Source organism: Myodes glareolus, chromosome X (assembly GCF_982192425.1).
Source record: "Myodes glareolus chromosome X, mMyoGla1.1, whole genome shotgun sequence".
NCBI lineage: Eukaryota > Metazoa > Chordata > Mammalia > Rodentia > Cricetidae > Myodes > Myodes glareolus.
Window position 1 is genome coordinate 53,269,140 of NC_142053.1, and position 14,203 is coordinate 53,283,342.

Sequence of the window (14,203 nt, forward strand, 5' to 3'; positions counted from 1 at the left end):
ACTGTATTCATTTAAACACTGCCTGGCCCATTAGTTCTAGGTCTCATTGGTCAACTCTCACATCTCAACTAACCCATATCTAATCATCTGTATGCCATCATGAGGTTGTGGCTTACCGACATGAGTCTAGCCAGCGTCTGTCTCGCGAAGGGGAATCATGGCGTCTGCCTGACTCTGCTCTTTCTCCCAGCATTCTGTTTGGTCTACTCCACCTATCTAAATTCTGCCCTATTCAAAAGCCAAGGCAGTTTCTTTATTAACCAACGAAAGTAACACATAGCCAGATGAGCCTCCTACATCATACATCTATTCACCCTAGAGAGGGGGCTAGAGAGACCAAAGTACAAATACTACCACAGTCTATGTTGATGAACCTATGAGTTGTACTGGGGTTTCTTACAGGAATGTGGGTGAAGAATTACATCCAGGGGCATTGATGACTCAAGGCAGCAGCATGATCAAAACCCCAAACAGCAAGCATACCAGCTCCCAAAACTGGAAACCCAGAGCACCCTGCTCAGGCTGTGGGTTGCAGAAAGCCCTTTCCAGGTAGGTGCCTCAGTTGATCTAAACCTCTTCCAAGTCACTCAGCTGGTCTCTGATTTTTTTAGGCTCCTTGGTTGCTCCCGGTATCTCCCAGGCAGTTTGGCATATCTCAGATGTCATTTAATGTAGCGGGTGGATGGGGAGTAGTGAATCTGGTCAAATTCAGGGACTTATTCAAACTATTTTAAGTTGTTTACTTTTGTATTGTGTGACCCTCACTCATTATTCTCAAAGGGGCAAGAAAAAAATTTCCTAGCAGAATGTTTTCCCAGGAAGATAGTGGCCTTCCCCTCTCCCACCCAGGAGATTCTGAGCACAAGGTCACTTAGCTCAGCCCAGTCAGCCACCTGGTACAAGCTGACAAAGAAGGCCTAACTCAAGAACAGTGGCCTTGCTCTAAAAACAAGGGAAAAAGCTGACTTAACAGAATGGGGGGAGCAAAAGTCCTTGTACCCTGTGCCAAGGCATCTTCAAAGATTCTCTTTATAGTTATGCCTTTAAAGGCTTACCCCACAGAGGAGATACAACTCCTCCCTACCTTGTTGTAACGGGGATGGAGATGAGTTCCAAACATGTTTGTATTATGCTGATTAAACCTTGCTTATTACAGCCTGGGCCTCTCTGGTGGTCTCTCTCTGGGGGTCGTGATGTGAGCACAACAGTTTTAAGGAAATTCCCTGCAATACAACAATACTAATGGTTCTACCTGTGACTTCCTGACTCATCCCAGTCTCTGTCCCACTAATGGTGATTGTCAAGTTGGATGCCAAGTGGACTTGAAGGTTTCCTTCTTCCAGGGAGACCATCTCCAGCTCTGACGTGGTGGTCCTTCATTCATGGTGCCAGAAATGTCTGCAATGTCTGTATTGCCAGAGCAAGGCACAGACTCTTAGGAGAACTGCTGTCATTTGAAGCTTTATCTTCCATTGGCCTCACACTGAGAGTCACAGCAATCCTTGCCAGTGCATTTCCTCTGGAATAGAAGCTGTCAGGAGAACTCAAGACTCCAGCCCTGCAAAAGGTGTGCAAGCCTTTTGATTTCTCATCCTCTCTGCAAGCCCTAACCATACTTTGTCCCCTCTGGTCTGCCCCTAAATACATGCTCTAGGAAGCAGAATGATTTGAATTTAGTAAATGGTAGTCTAAGTTTCAATGAAAGTTTATAATCTTCTCCTGATATCAGGAGACATGGAATACATTCTATAAATGATTTTGCATTCCGGGGCATTAACTTCAGCCAGAGTATGTGTTTTTGTAACCATCTAGAGACAGTAGGGGTTTTTATTAGGTCCCGGATCACTTATTTCTAGTTACTGGTTATAGCTATCATTTATTTTAAGTTGGCCAATTGTATTTATCACATACATCTGGGTCTTCTATTTTGAACATTTGTTCAGTCATTTATACCAAGAAGTAAAAGGACCAGCCTCTCTGGCGAGGTTTCCACCATCCTTCTTTAAGGTTGGCTACTGAATGTGCCACATGGCGGTGGGAAAGGGTCTGCTGAGTGGATGAACGGCACTCGGGGGAGAATGTCACATCTGGGACAGAAAGCAGAAACATGACTTCATAACCAGGGTGGCTGATGTAGCCAGAAGCCGGGAAACCAACCAGAGTCTACTTCCACAATGCCAGATTTGCCTTGGCAGGTAGAGAGCAAGTTCCTGGCTGGGGAGTGTCACATTGCTCAAGCTCTCTGTGAACTGGATGTAGCTTGGGCTTCTGGAGTTGCTTTGGCTGGCAGAAAGATCCCCTTTTCTTTCTTTCTCCCTTTCCGCCCCTTCTTTCTCCTCTCTTCACTCTTCTGCCCACACCCTCTCCCTCTTTATCCCCTCTACATCTCCCACAGTAAAAACAATGTCTCCTTCAAGTCTAAGAGGAGGAGCCGCTAAAGGGACCATGTTCTTGAGATTTTAACATGGTTCAGCCGTGAAACACAAAGCAGGTCTTTGGTTTTCTGAGCTGGATAAATCTGTTCTATGGAATAGCTGTGCATCACTTTGCAGCAGACCTGCTGAAGCTTTCAGGGTCGTACGCCTCAGGCCGAAGGAATGGAACAGGTGGTCCTGGTTAGAGATAGGGATGTTTTGGTAAGAAAAGGAGCACTCCTGGAGTGTGCCCAGTGGGGAGTCATATGCTCACAAACACCAGGCCACTCTCAGCTCTGATTCCAGCACCCTCTATTGTTTGTATTTCCTTAGCTTTCCCACATAAGCTCCTGTTGTACAGGCAGGCAGCGTTTTCAGTCTTCCTTGCCTACTGACTTCTTCATTGCTGGTCCTGATGCTCTTCTCTCCTCCCTACTCTCATGACATATGGACCCTGGTTTGTTATGTGCCCTCAGTATCGATGTGTAAAGACGGCACATGGGCAAGTCCTCTCTTTTTGATGGCCTTTTCCTTTTGTTGAACAGCTGTTTATGCGACAGGCCATGTCTCATTGTGTTTGACAGTAAACCCGTCTGCTTGCTTTTCCCCATAGCCTGGGGTGGCATCTGTGTACAGGTAGTTTAATCTTTAACTCTGTGTCTGTATCTGAAAGCCGTTTGTACTCATCTTGAGTCACTTTGATGGGCCAGCTGATGTAATCTCTGCTGTCTGATGCTGGAGTTAACACTCGGGTGTTGGTTTTATTGTGGGATAAAGATGAACATTTTTCCTATATTTCAATTTGTGTGTATTTTGTTTAGAGAAGTCTATGTGTAGAAACATATGTGTAGAAATCTGTGTCCGTGTTAACTGTTTTGATGGAGCCTACAAAGTTGATGGCTGAAGCAATCGTCTTATTAGAGATTTATCCACATTTTCATTCCCTGGACACCAAAGAGAAGAGGTAAGTGCTCTTTCCAGTCCTTTCTAGGTGACTCCAGGGAGTAGTGGTTCAACAACGGTGGCACAGGGTGTCTGGAATCAGGATATCACAGAAACCACATCAGAAGACTACACAATCATCATGGCTTGTTCTGGTCTCCAACAGCTCATCTGGGAGATGCACATAAAGCTTAGATAGCCCAGTCACTGAGATACACCCTGCCTCTTGCTTCAAGGACTTCCTAGGACACCTGAGAAGGAAGAGCTTGCCCATTGGTGGTTTCTGGGAGGCAGTCCACAGCAGCCATCACACAGTGATTACCTGGACCAAGTCAGTTAGCATTAACTGTTGCTGAAGCCACCAAGATCAGCAACTAGCCTAAAACACAGTTTTCCTCTGGAGTTCCTAAAAATAGCCGACTAAAGTATATATAGCCTCGTCATTTTAGAGCTGTCCCAGATTTATTTATTTATAGTGTGTAGGTGTTTGCCTACATGTATGTTTATGCACCTATGCCCCAGTGCCCTCCGAGGCTAGGAACAGGCATCAACTCCCTACAAGTGGATCTACTTGTTGAAGAAAAGAGCCACTTGTTGGTTCCTGGGAATCCAGCTAGCTTAGGCCCAATATAGTCACACAGAAACGACAGTATTTAAATCACTGCTTTGCCTGTTAGCTCTAGCTTCTTAATGTCTAACTCTTGCATATTAATTTAACCCAACCCTTTTAATCTGTGTATCACCATGTGGCAGTGGCCTACCAGCAAAGTTTCAGCATGTCTGACTCTCGTGGCTCTATGGCGTCTCTCTGACTCTGCGCTTCTTTCTCCCAGCATTCAGCTTAGCTTTCACTGCCTACCTGAGTTCTGCCCTGCTATAGGTCAAAAGTAGTTTCTTTATTCATTAATGGTAATCACAGCACACAGAGGGGACTCCCACATCAAAACCTCAGACCTCTGGAAGAGCAGATGGTGCTCTTGACCACTAAGACTTGTCTACTTACACCTTATTAAATTTTTAAACAGTTTTATTTATTTGCCAGGAATTTCACAACATGCACCCCAATTCCTCTCATTTCCCAGTTCCTCCACATTCATCCTTTTCTGCTTGAGCCTCCCTCCTTGATCTTCTGTACACCATGCCCCTCTTTTTCCTCTTCCCATTCCTACTTGTGTCTTTCTCATCTTAGTAGTGTACCCTTGGCTTTCATCTCACATGTATTATGGTAGCCTCTTTCAACTTCTCCTCAACACCTTCTTAAGACTTCTTTACAATTGTCATTAACCTTTTCTAGTTTCAAGACATGTGCAGGGAATGTTGCACACATGTACACACATGTATGCACACACACACACACACACACACACACAGAGAGAGAGAGAGAGAGAGAGAGAGAGAGAGAGAGAGAGAGAGAGAGAGAGAGAGAGATTTAAGACCCCAACATGAAAAAAATATGGAATTTCTAAGTCTGGGATATGTTGTTCAACATAATAATTATTAATGTTCTTGAAAAGACCTTGATTTCATTTTTTCCTATGTTTAAATAAAAATCAGTTGTGTATTTGATCCATACTTCTTATCAATTCATGTATCGATGTCCATGGGTAGACTGAGGTCTTTTTCTTGCTGTTGTGAATACAGTAAATGCGAATGTGGGCAGGCATGTATCTGTACAGTGGGATATTGAGTCCTTTGGTATATACTCTAGTGTCGTATAACTAGATCATGACAGCTCCAGAACACACAATAACTATAAATGAATCATTAATGGATCTTATTCCCACACCTTTAGCACCAAATCTGTTTCTATCCTTTGATGATAACAATCCTTACTCCATTGAGAATGGCATATAAGGATGTATAGGAATTCGAGGGGGGTATCTTCTGGGATTTATAAGTTTGTGTATCCTGGAACAAGTAATGAGGACTTTTGACTGCTCCCTAATTGAGGCAGATTCACAGGTAAGTACGTTTTTCAAACAGGATCCTCCATCATCTGCTATTAAAAGACAAGGCAACCAAATGCCTGCAGTAGCTGTATAAGCCAATGACTCAGAAACTCTCTCTCTGTTGAGATGGACCTGCTCTTGAAGCTGCAGAAGCATCTATCACAGCTGCCAGTGCTGTACACTGTTCCCTTTGTAACAGGCTTCATTTCAGTGTGAGCTCATGCTTCAGCAAACTGGCTGGAAGCGAAAAAGTCCCAAGATTGTTTGAAAAAGAAAAATAAGGTTGTCGCTGGAATCATGAGATACAGTGTTCAGATACAGTGTTGGATACAAGCAAACATCGACTGGAGAAAGCAATCTTAGAAAATTATGCTGATGAGATATGGCAGCTCAGCTGTAATTGGAAAGTTTTATTGACCACCAAGCAATGTGAGAATAAAGACTGTCTGCTTTGCAATAGTTCATTACAGACACAGCACCTGTATTGCATAATTTCTTAAGGTTTTTAAGGTGTTCTCCATTAGACTAATATTACAATTATGTTTTTTTCTTTTGAATCAGGCAACAAAAATATATACAATTCACAAATTTGTATATAGTTTGTTGATGGCCTTTGCAATGTGAAGGATAATAAAAATTCAGACTTTATGATTCTGAAAGAATACCTTCAAGATTTCATTATAGACAAGTGTTTGCAAGTTGTGCCATTGTAGGCAATAGAAACTATGATGGTGGAAACATCCTATCACTCAACGATTGGTGAGATATGGCTGATGAGATACAGTTTGAGCTGTATGGATCCCTGTTGACATAAAAGCAAACCTGAAATTTCAACAAAATTTAAGATGGTGCCAGATAAACAAATCTCATGCAAACATAGTTCTAAAAAGAACTAACACACCTTGTCATTGAGTCTGAGAAAGAAATCCCTGCTCAGAAGGTAGGTCACACCATGGACACGTGGGCCCTGGAAGGAGCCTCCTTGATCAGGGAGACTGAAGGACAGTGGGAATTTCTGCACTCTGGAGACATTGGACTTACAGGTTGTTTACATTATCTCGGGCCAATGGTACCGTCAGGAATAGCCATTCCGTGCTCCACTCTGTTTCTGAACTTCCACGTCTGAGAAGAAAATCCTCTTAGAAGCTGTTACCTTAGGACCAACTTCTTGTCATTGTAAAGTTACTTAGAAGTTACAAAGTTAGATGAGTACCTGCTTCCACAAATCCAAGAGTAAAGGTTCATCAGACAATGTTTTAGGCCTATGAAAAAGCTTCCACAAACACAATGTACTCTTTTTCTGGCTTTTCTGGTGTACCTATCAATGAAACTTAAACTTGCCTTAATTTGCAACTCTCTCTCTCTCTCTCTCTCTCTCTCTCTCTCTCTCTCTCTCTCTCTCTCTCTCCGTGTCTGTGTGTAAACATATTAAAAAACCATGAAGCTGGTTATTCATTGGAACATATGGGTACCCTCAATCTGTGTTCCTGTACTGTGGCCACTCATAATGGCTGCAGAATAAACTATGTCTTATTCCCTTTAGTATGAGAGCTGTGATTTAAACATCAGCAAGTAAAAAATGACACATGATCACTTTTATTTGTACAGATCTCTGTGCAAAGGTCTCAGAACAAAAATGATGGAAAATCTTTCATTTATCACAGCACAGAATGTTCTGTTTAATGCAGACATTACTTTAATTTTCCCTGGAGGCCACCAGTGCCCCCTCCCCCCCTCTCTCTCTTTTAACTTTTCCTTTTTTTTATAAAAGTTTATTAAATTATGAAAATTTCCATTTCCGCCCCTCCTCCCAACACCCTCCCACTGCCCCCACTCCCTCTCCTCCTCCCTCTCCAACCCTAAGAGCAGTCAGGGTTTCCTGCCCTGTGGGAAGTTCAAGTTCCTCCCCACTCCCTCCAGGTCCAGTAAGGTGAGCATCGAAACAGACTGGATCCCAAAAATCCAGTATATGCAGAGGAAACAAGTCCCAGTGTCATTGCCAATGGCTTTTCAGAAAGACCACGTGCCAGCCACATTCAGAGAATCAGGTTGGATCACGTGCTCGTTCAGTCCCAGTCCAACTGGCCTTGGTGATCTCTCATTAGATCAGTGCCCTTGTATCAGTGGGTGAACGCACTCCTCACGATCCTGCCTTTCTTGTTCATGTTCTCCCTCCTCATTTAGACCTTGGGGGCTCACTCTCTTAAAGTTTTGTACCTAGGCCTCCTCCCAGAATTTCAGTTGTCTTCTGGCTGCACTTCATGATGACGCCACAAGGTGGCACTATAATGAAATAAGTGTCCATTCACTTAGATATAAAGAAAAGTCTTGGATCTGAGGACATACAGACTCCCTGGTAGAATTCTTATCTGGCATGGATACAGCCAACAGCAGAAATACTCAGAGATGGCCATGTAACTCCTTAGCAGAGACTTTGCTTAGCTAGAATTTACAAAGACAGGGTTTAGATTCCCCATACCACAAAATGAGCACAATTCCTTAAAAATCCAGTTTGGCCAGGCACCATGCTACATAAATTTATTGCAACGTCCACAATACATAAGAATGCAGATGTCCGTGAATTCCAAGACAGCCTGATTTCTACCGCAGGTTTCAGGTCATGGAGGGCACAGTGAGACTGTCTTTTTTTTTAAAAAAAAAAAAAAATCAGTTAATGAACCTAAATACAGAATTTAATTATTCTGAAAATCCTGATAGGTGTAAGGGAAGACCGTGTCCTTTAGGTTTCCATTATAAGAACAAATACCTTAGAGCATTGGCTTATAAAGCAAAAGCAGAGTTTTTCTAGTAGGACAGAGTCCCCAGTCCTGGACCGTCTGACGCTGTTGGTTTTGATCTTTGGGGAGGCAGCATTCTTTGGTTTGAGTGCGTGGTAGAGAAAAAGCAGCCCTCTTGTGGTTAAGGAGCAAAGACTAAAAGACACAGGTCTGGGTTTGCAGTATCCATTCTTTTAGAGGCACGACTCCAAAGGACTAGGGCCTCCCACAAAGCCTTGTTTATCAAGACTTACCACCTCCCAGTAGTGTTGCCTTGACAACAAAGATTCACCAAACATGTCACTGGAGAATGTCTAAGCTTTAGTCCAGAGCACATGCTAGAGACATGGGCGCTGAGTGTCCCTGTTATAAAACACCAGGTAGCTCTTGAGTTACTGGGAATCACCAGCTTGTGCCATGGACAGCAGGAGTGCGTGGAAGCAGATGGAGATGCTGGCTCAGGACCTGACAGCTGTGTGCACAGCACACAGGAGAACAAGAGACTCCAGGGACTGGAGGAGATTGGAGAACCTCGTGAAAGAATGGGATGTTGGAGGACACACACTCGACTCCTGGAGAGAAATCTCAACAGTGAAGCATGATTAATAAAAACTCAGGGTCGGAAACTGGGGTTCAACCTGAAGATTAAAACAGCAAAACAGCCAGACACTGGCTCTTACCTCAACCTCAGTCTGAAATCGCAATCCTGCTTCCAGGAATCTCAGAATGAGACTGTTTGTCTGAGAGCTCTCTTCCTACTCCCCCACTCTTATATGCTGCTCTAGGGCTTGGATTAAAGGCGTGCAACACTGGGATTAAAAGTGTGTGCCACTGTGGCAACTGGGATTAAAGATGTATGCTATCATAACCTGGTCTATAAGGCTGACTAGTGGGGCTGTTTTACTCTCAGATCTTCAAGCAGTCTGTATTTATTAAAATAAAATTGAAATGCCACCACACTACCATTTGCAGAGTTAAGTCTGCACCAGGGGAGAAAACGATGAGCTATTGAATGGAATACAGATTTGGGATCAAGAGCAAACAGAACTGTCTTAATGTGTATGGAGATTTGCCACACAGAATCCATGTTGCAGTGAACATTTAAGATAGTTAACTGAGAACAACTCAAAAGGAAACAGCCGTGATGCCCCCTAGTGGCCAGAGTCAGGATTTTCCCTCTGAGAATCTGAGCTACTGACTCTGTCTGTAGTCTGGAGAGTGAGACAAAGGCTAGGAACTGAAGGAATGGTGTCAGTCTGAGCTATAAGAATGTTTTTAATCACTAGTTGTGACCGTTTTATGTTCACCCGTTCCCAGGATGTCTACCTTCAATCGAGAAGCCCGTGTGCGCTCTCTAATGGGGAAAACTGCACCTGGGATTGTGCAATGCTAGAGGAGACACAATCACCTCCTCGCCCACGCGTGGATATGAACACTCATAGGAGCAAAGCTTGCTTTTATCCATGTTGTCCCTCCATGAAATTGAAAACAATGAATGTTTTCCAAAGACCTGTATATCCAAAATACTTGAGTTAATCTGCATACAATTATATCCTTGGCACTCTTAAATTATGAAATTCCTTTCGTCTTGATGGCAGAAATTTCAAAGCTAGAGCAAATGGCATTGTAGAGGGAAATCATTTTCTCAGTGGACCAGTTCCTTCCTCATGGTTCGGAGGTGTCTCACTCACAGACTGGGGACACCCCTCTGACACACCGCTTTAGCCCACAAACATTCCACCTTCCCACATGCCCACGCCATTTCAAAGTAGTAGAACTGCAGCAGAGAACATCCACTGAAGCTGCTCTTTCCCTTTCATACGCTCACGGTCCTCGGTAACTCAGGAGTGCTTGTGCTTTCACATATTAAAATATGTTGTACAAGCTGCTCAATGAAATCCCTACCTGTCATCCCCACTGGTAAGTGAATCTCACAGAAAATAGATAATAACCCAGTATTTAGGATTTCCCTCCAAATGTTTCTCCCGGCGTTGACAAAATTCAGTATACTTATACAGTTAGAGTGCAGCTTTTTAATAAACTTTTTAGTTATTTTTTATGTCTTTCACCACTCACATGTCCATGTCATTCATTTCCCCATCCCTTCTTATCTGTCCTCTGCCCTTCCACCCTCCCCCACTAAAATAAAGTAGAACAAACTTTGAGAGAAAAGAGAAAAACGGAGAAAAATCTCATGGTGGAAGCTGTAATGTGACACAGTGAGTCACACAGTGCACAGTTTAAAATGTGTAGATATTGCATTATCTTGGAGAGCTTTGAGTTAAGTGAGATATTAAAAACAAGTTTTTATTGGTTTGTAATGAGAATATAGTTGAGCACATGTCCTTGTGCTATGCTTGAGCATCCTTTGGATATATACCCAAAAGTGGAATTGTTGGGGTCTTGAGGTAGGTTGTGATATCATTAGGGGCTGTACCAGCTTGTACTCCCATCAGCAGTGCGGGAGTGTTTCCTTTACCCTTTAGGTAACAGCATCAGCTATCATCAGTGTTTTTGGTCTTGGCCATTCTTACAGGTGTCATTTGGAATCTCAGAGTTGTTTTGATTCGCATTTCTCTGATGGAAGCCATTGTATTTAGAGGCTTGAATGTGCAGAGGGGCTGCAGGGGTTCATGCAATCAGACACTCTGATTGGAAAAGATGCAAAAAAGAGAGGTGGATGATGAGATGACACATGACATCAGCTGAACCTGCCGTCTCCCCGTGACCGTAGTTGATCAGACCAGCAGCCTGGGTTTTCAAATGGATGAGAGACTCTGCTACACATTTCCTGAGACACACAAAAGGCCACCAAACACATGAACATGTACACAGTGTCACTTATCATTAGAGAGCTGAATTATCAACCGGCCTCGTATCACAATTCTATGACCACAAAAAATAAATAAAACTCAAGAAACTCCAAAATGCAAGTGAATCCAAAAAGTTTAGCTTATGCAAAACAGCACCGGTGTGGGCTGAGAGAAAGAAATGGGGAGCCATTGCTTAGACGAGAGAAGTACTTGCTTCTAAAGCAAATGAGTTCTGTAGGCCTAATGTATAGTACAGGGATTGTGACTGTACTTAGCAGTAATGCACATTATACTAGAAATTTTTAAGACACTAAGTGTGTATTCCTGTCTCAAAAGGGTAACTATATGATATGATGGATGTGGTCATTAGTTCTGTTGAGGTCATCATTTCACTATATACACATACATCAAATCAACTCTCTGTATCATATAAATCTGTGCGTTTCTGTGTATCATTTATAAATTAATAGAACTGACAAACAGAAAGTGATGGAATATTCATTACCATCAGTGTACACATTGGGAGTGGCCTGTCTAGTGATTCCCAGCCAAGATCCAGAGGAACAGACAAAAGTAACTACAATGGAATGTACTGGTCCTTTCCACATACTCTCCGTGCACAGCACCAATGTGACGCTAATTTCCTAACCACTCCCATTTTACAGATTAAAACTGAGAGATGGAGACAATAAGGATTGTAGCTGTGGCTTGAATTTGTATTCTGCACACTGTTCTGAACTGTGGGAAAATGCTGGTAACTTGTTGAGAGACAGAATGAGTTGAGAAAAGAACGCACATTAAAGTTACTATCAGAGTGTTGATAAACTGGAACAAGGTTAGAAAACAATAAGGTTGTGGCCTTGGCGAGAGGACACCATTGCAATGTGGGGAGAGAAGTCCTAGTGTAGTCTGTTGAGAGTCTCTGGGAAGTTCAGAATCTTAACAGAGAACATAGATATCTATTCTTGGTGTTTTGTCTTCAAATGAATGGGAGAGAGGCAGCGACAGAGAGACAGAGACGGATAGAAAGAAACAGAGAGACAGCGACAGAGCATGTGTGACAGCAGATCCATGATATCTGGAAATGCAGATGGCAGAAGGAAAGGGGCAGATAAAAGAGGGAAAAAAGTCAAAACAGAGTCAAAACACACCATTGACCCCAACAGCAATTGTAATGACCCAGAGAGACAAGGATAACGGGTAGGCACAAATATGGGAAAAGCCCCTCACCTTGACTTTTGACTGGAGCAGTGATAATAAAAAATTTGGAGGGAGGCCTCACTGGCTCTCCTGGATCATAATACATAAACCATGGGAGTCTTGAACTCACAAAGATCTGCCTGATTCTCCCTCCTATGTGCTGGGATCAGATGTGTGAGCCACCAAGTACTGTCGAAGCTATTTTTAAAATATGTCTGCTGAACTGGCGGCTAGGCAACTCCAGAGGGTAAGGTCTCTACCTGCATGTCCCTCTCCGGGAACCAAAGGCAAGTAAGTGTCAGGGGACTACTTTATTTTTAGATGTGTGTGTGTGTGTATGTGTGTGTATCTTGTGTGGAGGCTAGAGAATGACACTGGGATATCTTCTCGGATCACTTTTTCACCTTATTTTTGGAGTGAGTGTCTCTTCCTGAACCTGCAGCTCTCCATTTTTGCTGGACCGCCTGGTAAGCGAGTCCCAGGATCCACCTGTCTCTGTGTGTCAGTGCTGGTGATTCAGGCACACACTGCCACGAAAGGAATAGAGGGGAGGAAATTGGAGATGTATTGGCTCCAAACACATTATACCCATGTGCTAATGTCAAAAACAACAATAAAGGGAGCAAACAGGAAATGTGGAGGTATCAAAGACAAAAACATAGCACATTCAAATCCAAGATCTGATGACACACTGTTCGCAATTGTACAGTCAGTCAAAACCTCCTTCTATAACATAGTGTGCAAGTTCTCATGAGCTGAACTGAGAGCTGTGTTCATGGAGAGAAAAGTTGGCAAAAGCACTGCAGCTTATGCACTTCAAGATCTACCATACCAAGGTCAAACAGAGGGCCTTCCTTGTATGCTTAGCTCAGGGTGCACGAAACCTTCTGTTCTTTTGGAAACAGGGCCACTACAGACTTCAGTTCAGCAAAGTCATATCATTTTCATTGGATATTGTTTGTTGGATCCTCCTGTAGGAGCTGAGTTAAAAGGTGACATTATATAAGCTTTGCCAAACAGAAAATTTCAAGGTTTCTGAAAGTCAACTAATGAAGCTTTATCCTAGGGAATTCTATATCCTAATATAAAAATAGGAATCAAGTAAAAAAATCTCCACTAATATTCACCTTTTACATGATTATATGAAAATATTTTTAATTTTTTCTTGGCAACCTAACTTTTAAAATTTTGTTTGTGCATATTTGAACATGCAAGTGCAATTGCACACAATTCTTTAAACAGAGTGTCAGATTACGTAGCTCTGAGTAACAGGCATTTGTGAACCAACCTACATTGGTGCTGGAAACCAAATCAAGATCCTCTGTGAGGAGCGACACGTGCTCTTAAACACTGAGGCAGCTCCTTTCAGCAATTTAATTTTTGATATTATTTGGAAAACAAACTATTTAACCAGAAACTACTGAAGCATGGAGGAATAGTGCCAGTCTGTGAACAATGGATATTGAAACCCATTGAAAGAGCTGGGTGGAAGACATAATACCAAGTCCTAGGAACTGTGCACATGCTAAAAGGAAAATCCCAGGGCACGGTGATATACTGTTTAATAAATATTACTGGAAATGTCGAATTAAAAAGCTTAGCTAAAAATCAGAGATTTTTATGCCGTAATTATTTGAAGCTAAGGGGCAGCTTTGCAATGGGGAAGGGACCATTGCAGTGGGACACTGTTCTGTGATTCTGAGCTGTGTGTGTGGAGACACAGAACTGGCTTAGAGTACAGGCTCCTCCTGGGACAGATGGGATGAAGTTGGGAAATGGTTGCTTCTCAAACCCAGCATACATGAAAGGATACTTTCTTTGCCCATTTTGTAAACATTATGTCAGAATCTGTACCCTGGAAAAGGAAATGGCCTTTGAGCTCAGTTCTTCACACTGTACCAGATATAAATAAGTGCTTTGCTTCTGTATTCTTTTTGCCTTTTTTCTATGTACTTCTTCTCTTTTTAATTACTGTTATTTACTGAGACATTGTTTCTTGCAATGTAAGGTAAGAGTTTCTCATGGTCATGTACATGAGTAAAGGGGGGTTCAGAGTTGAGGTAACGCTTTTTAGTCTGTATAAAAAGTCATACGAACTAATGCTTATG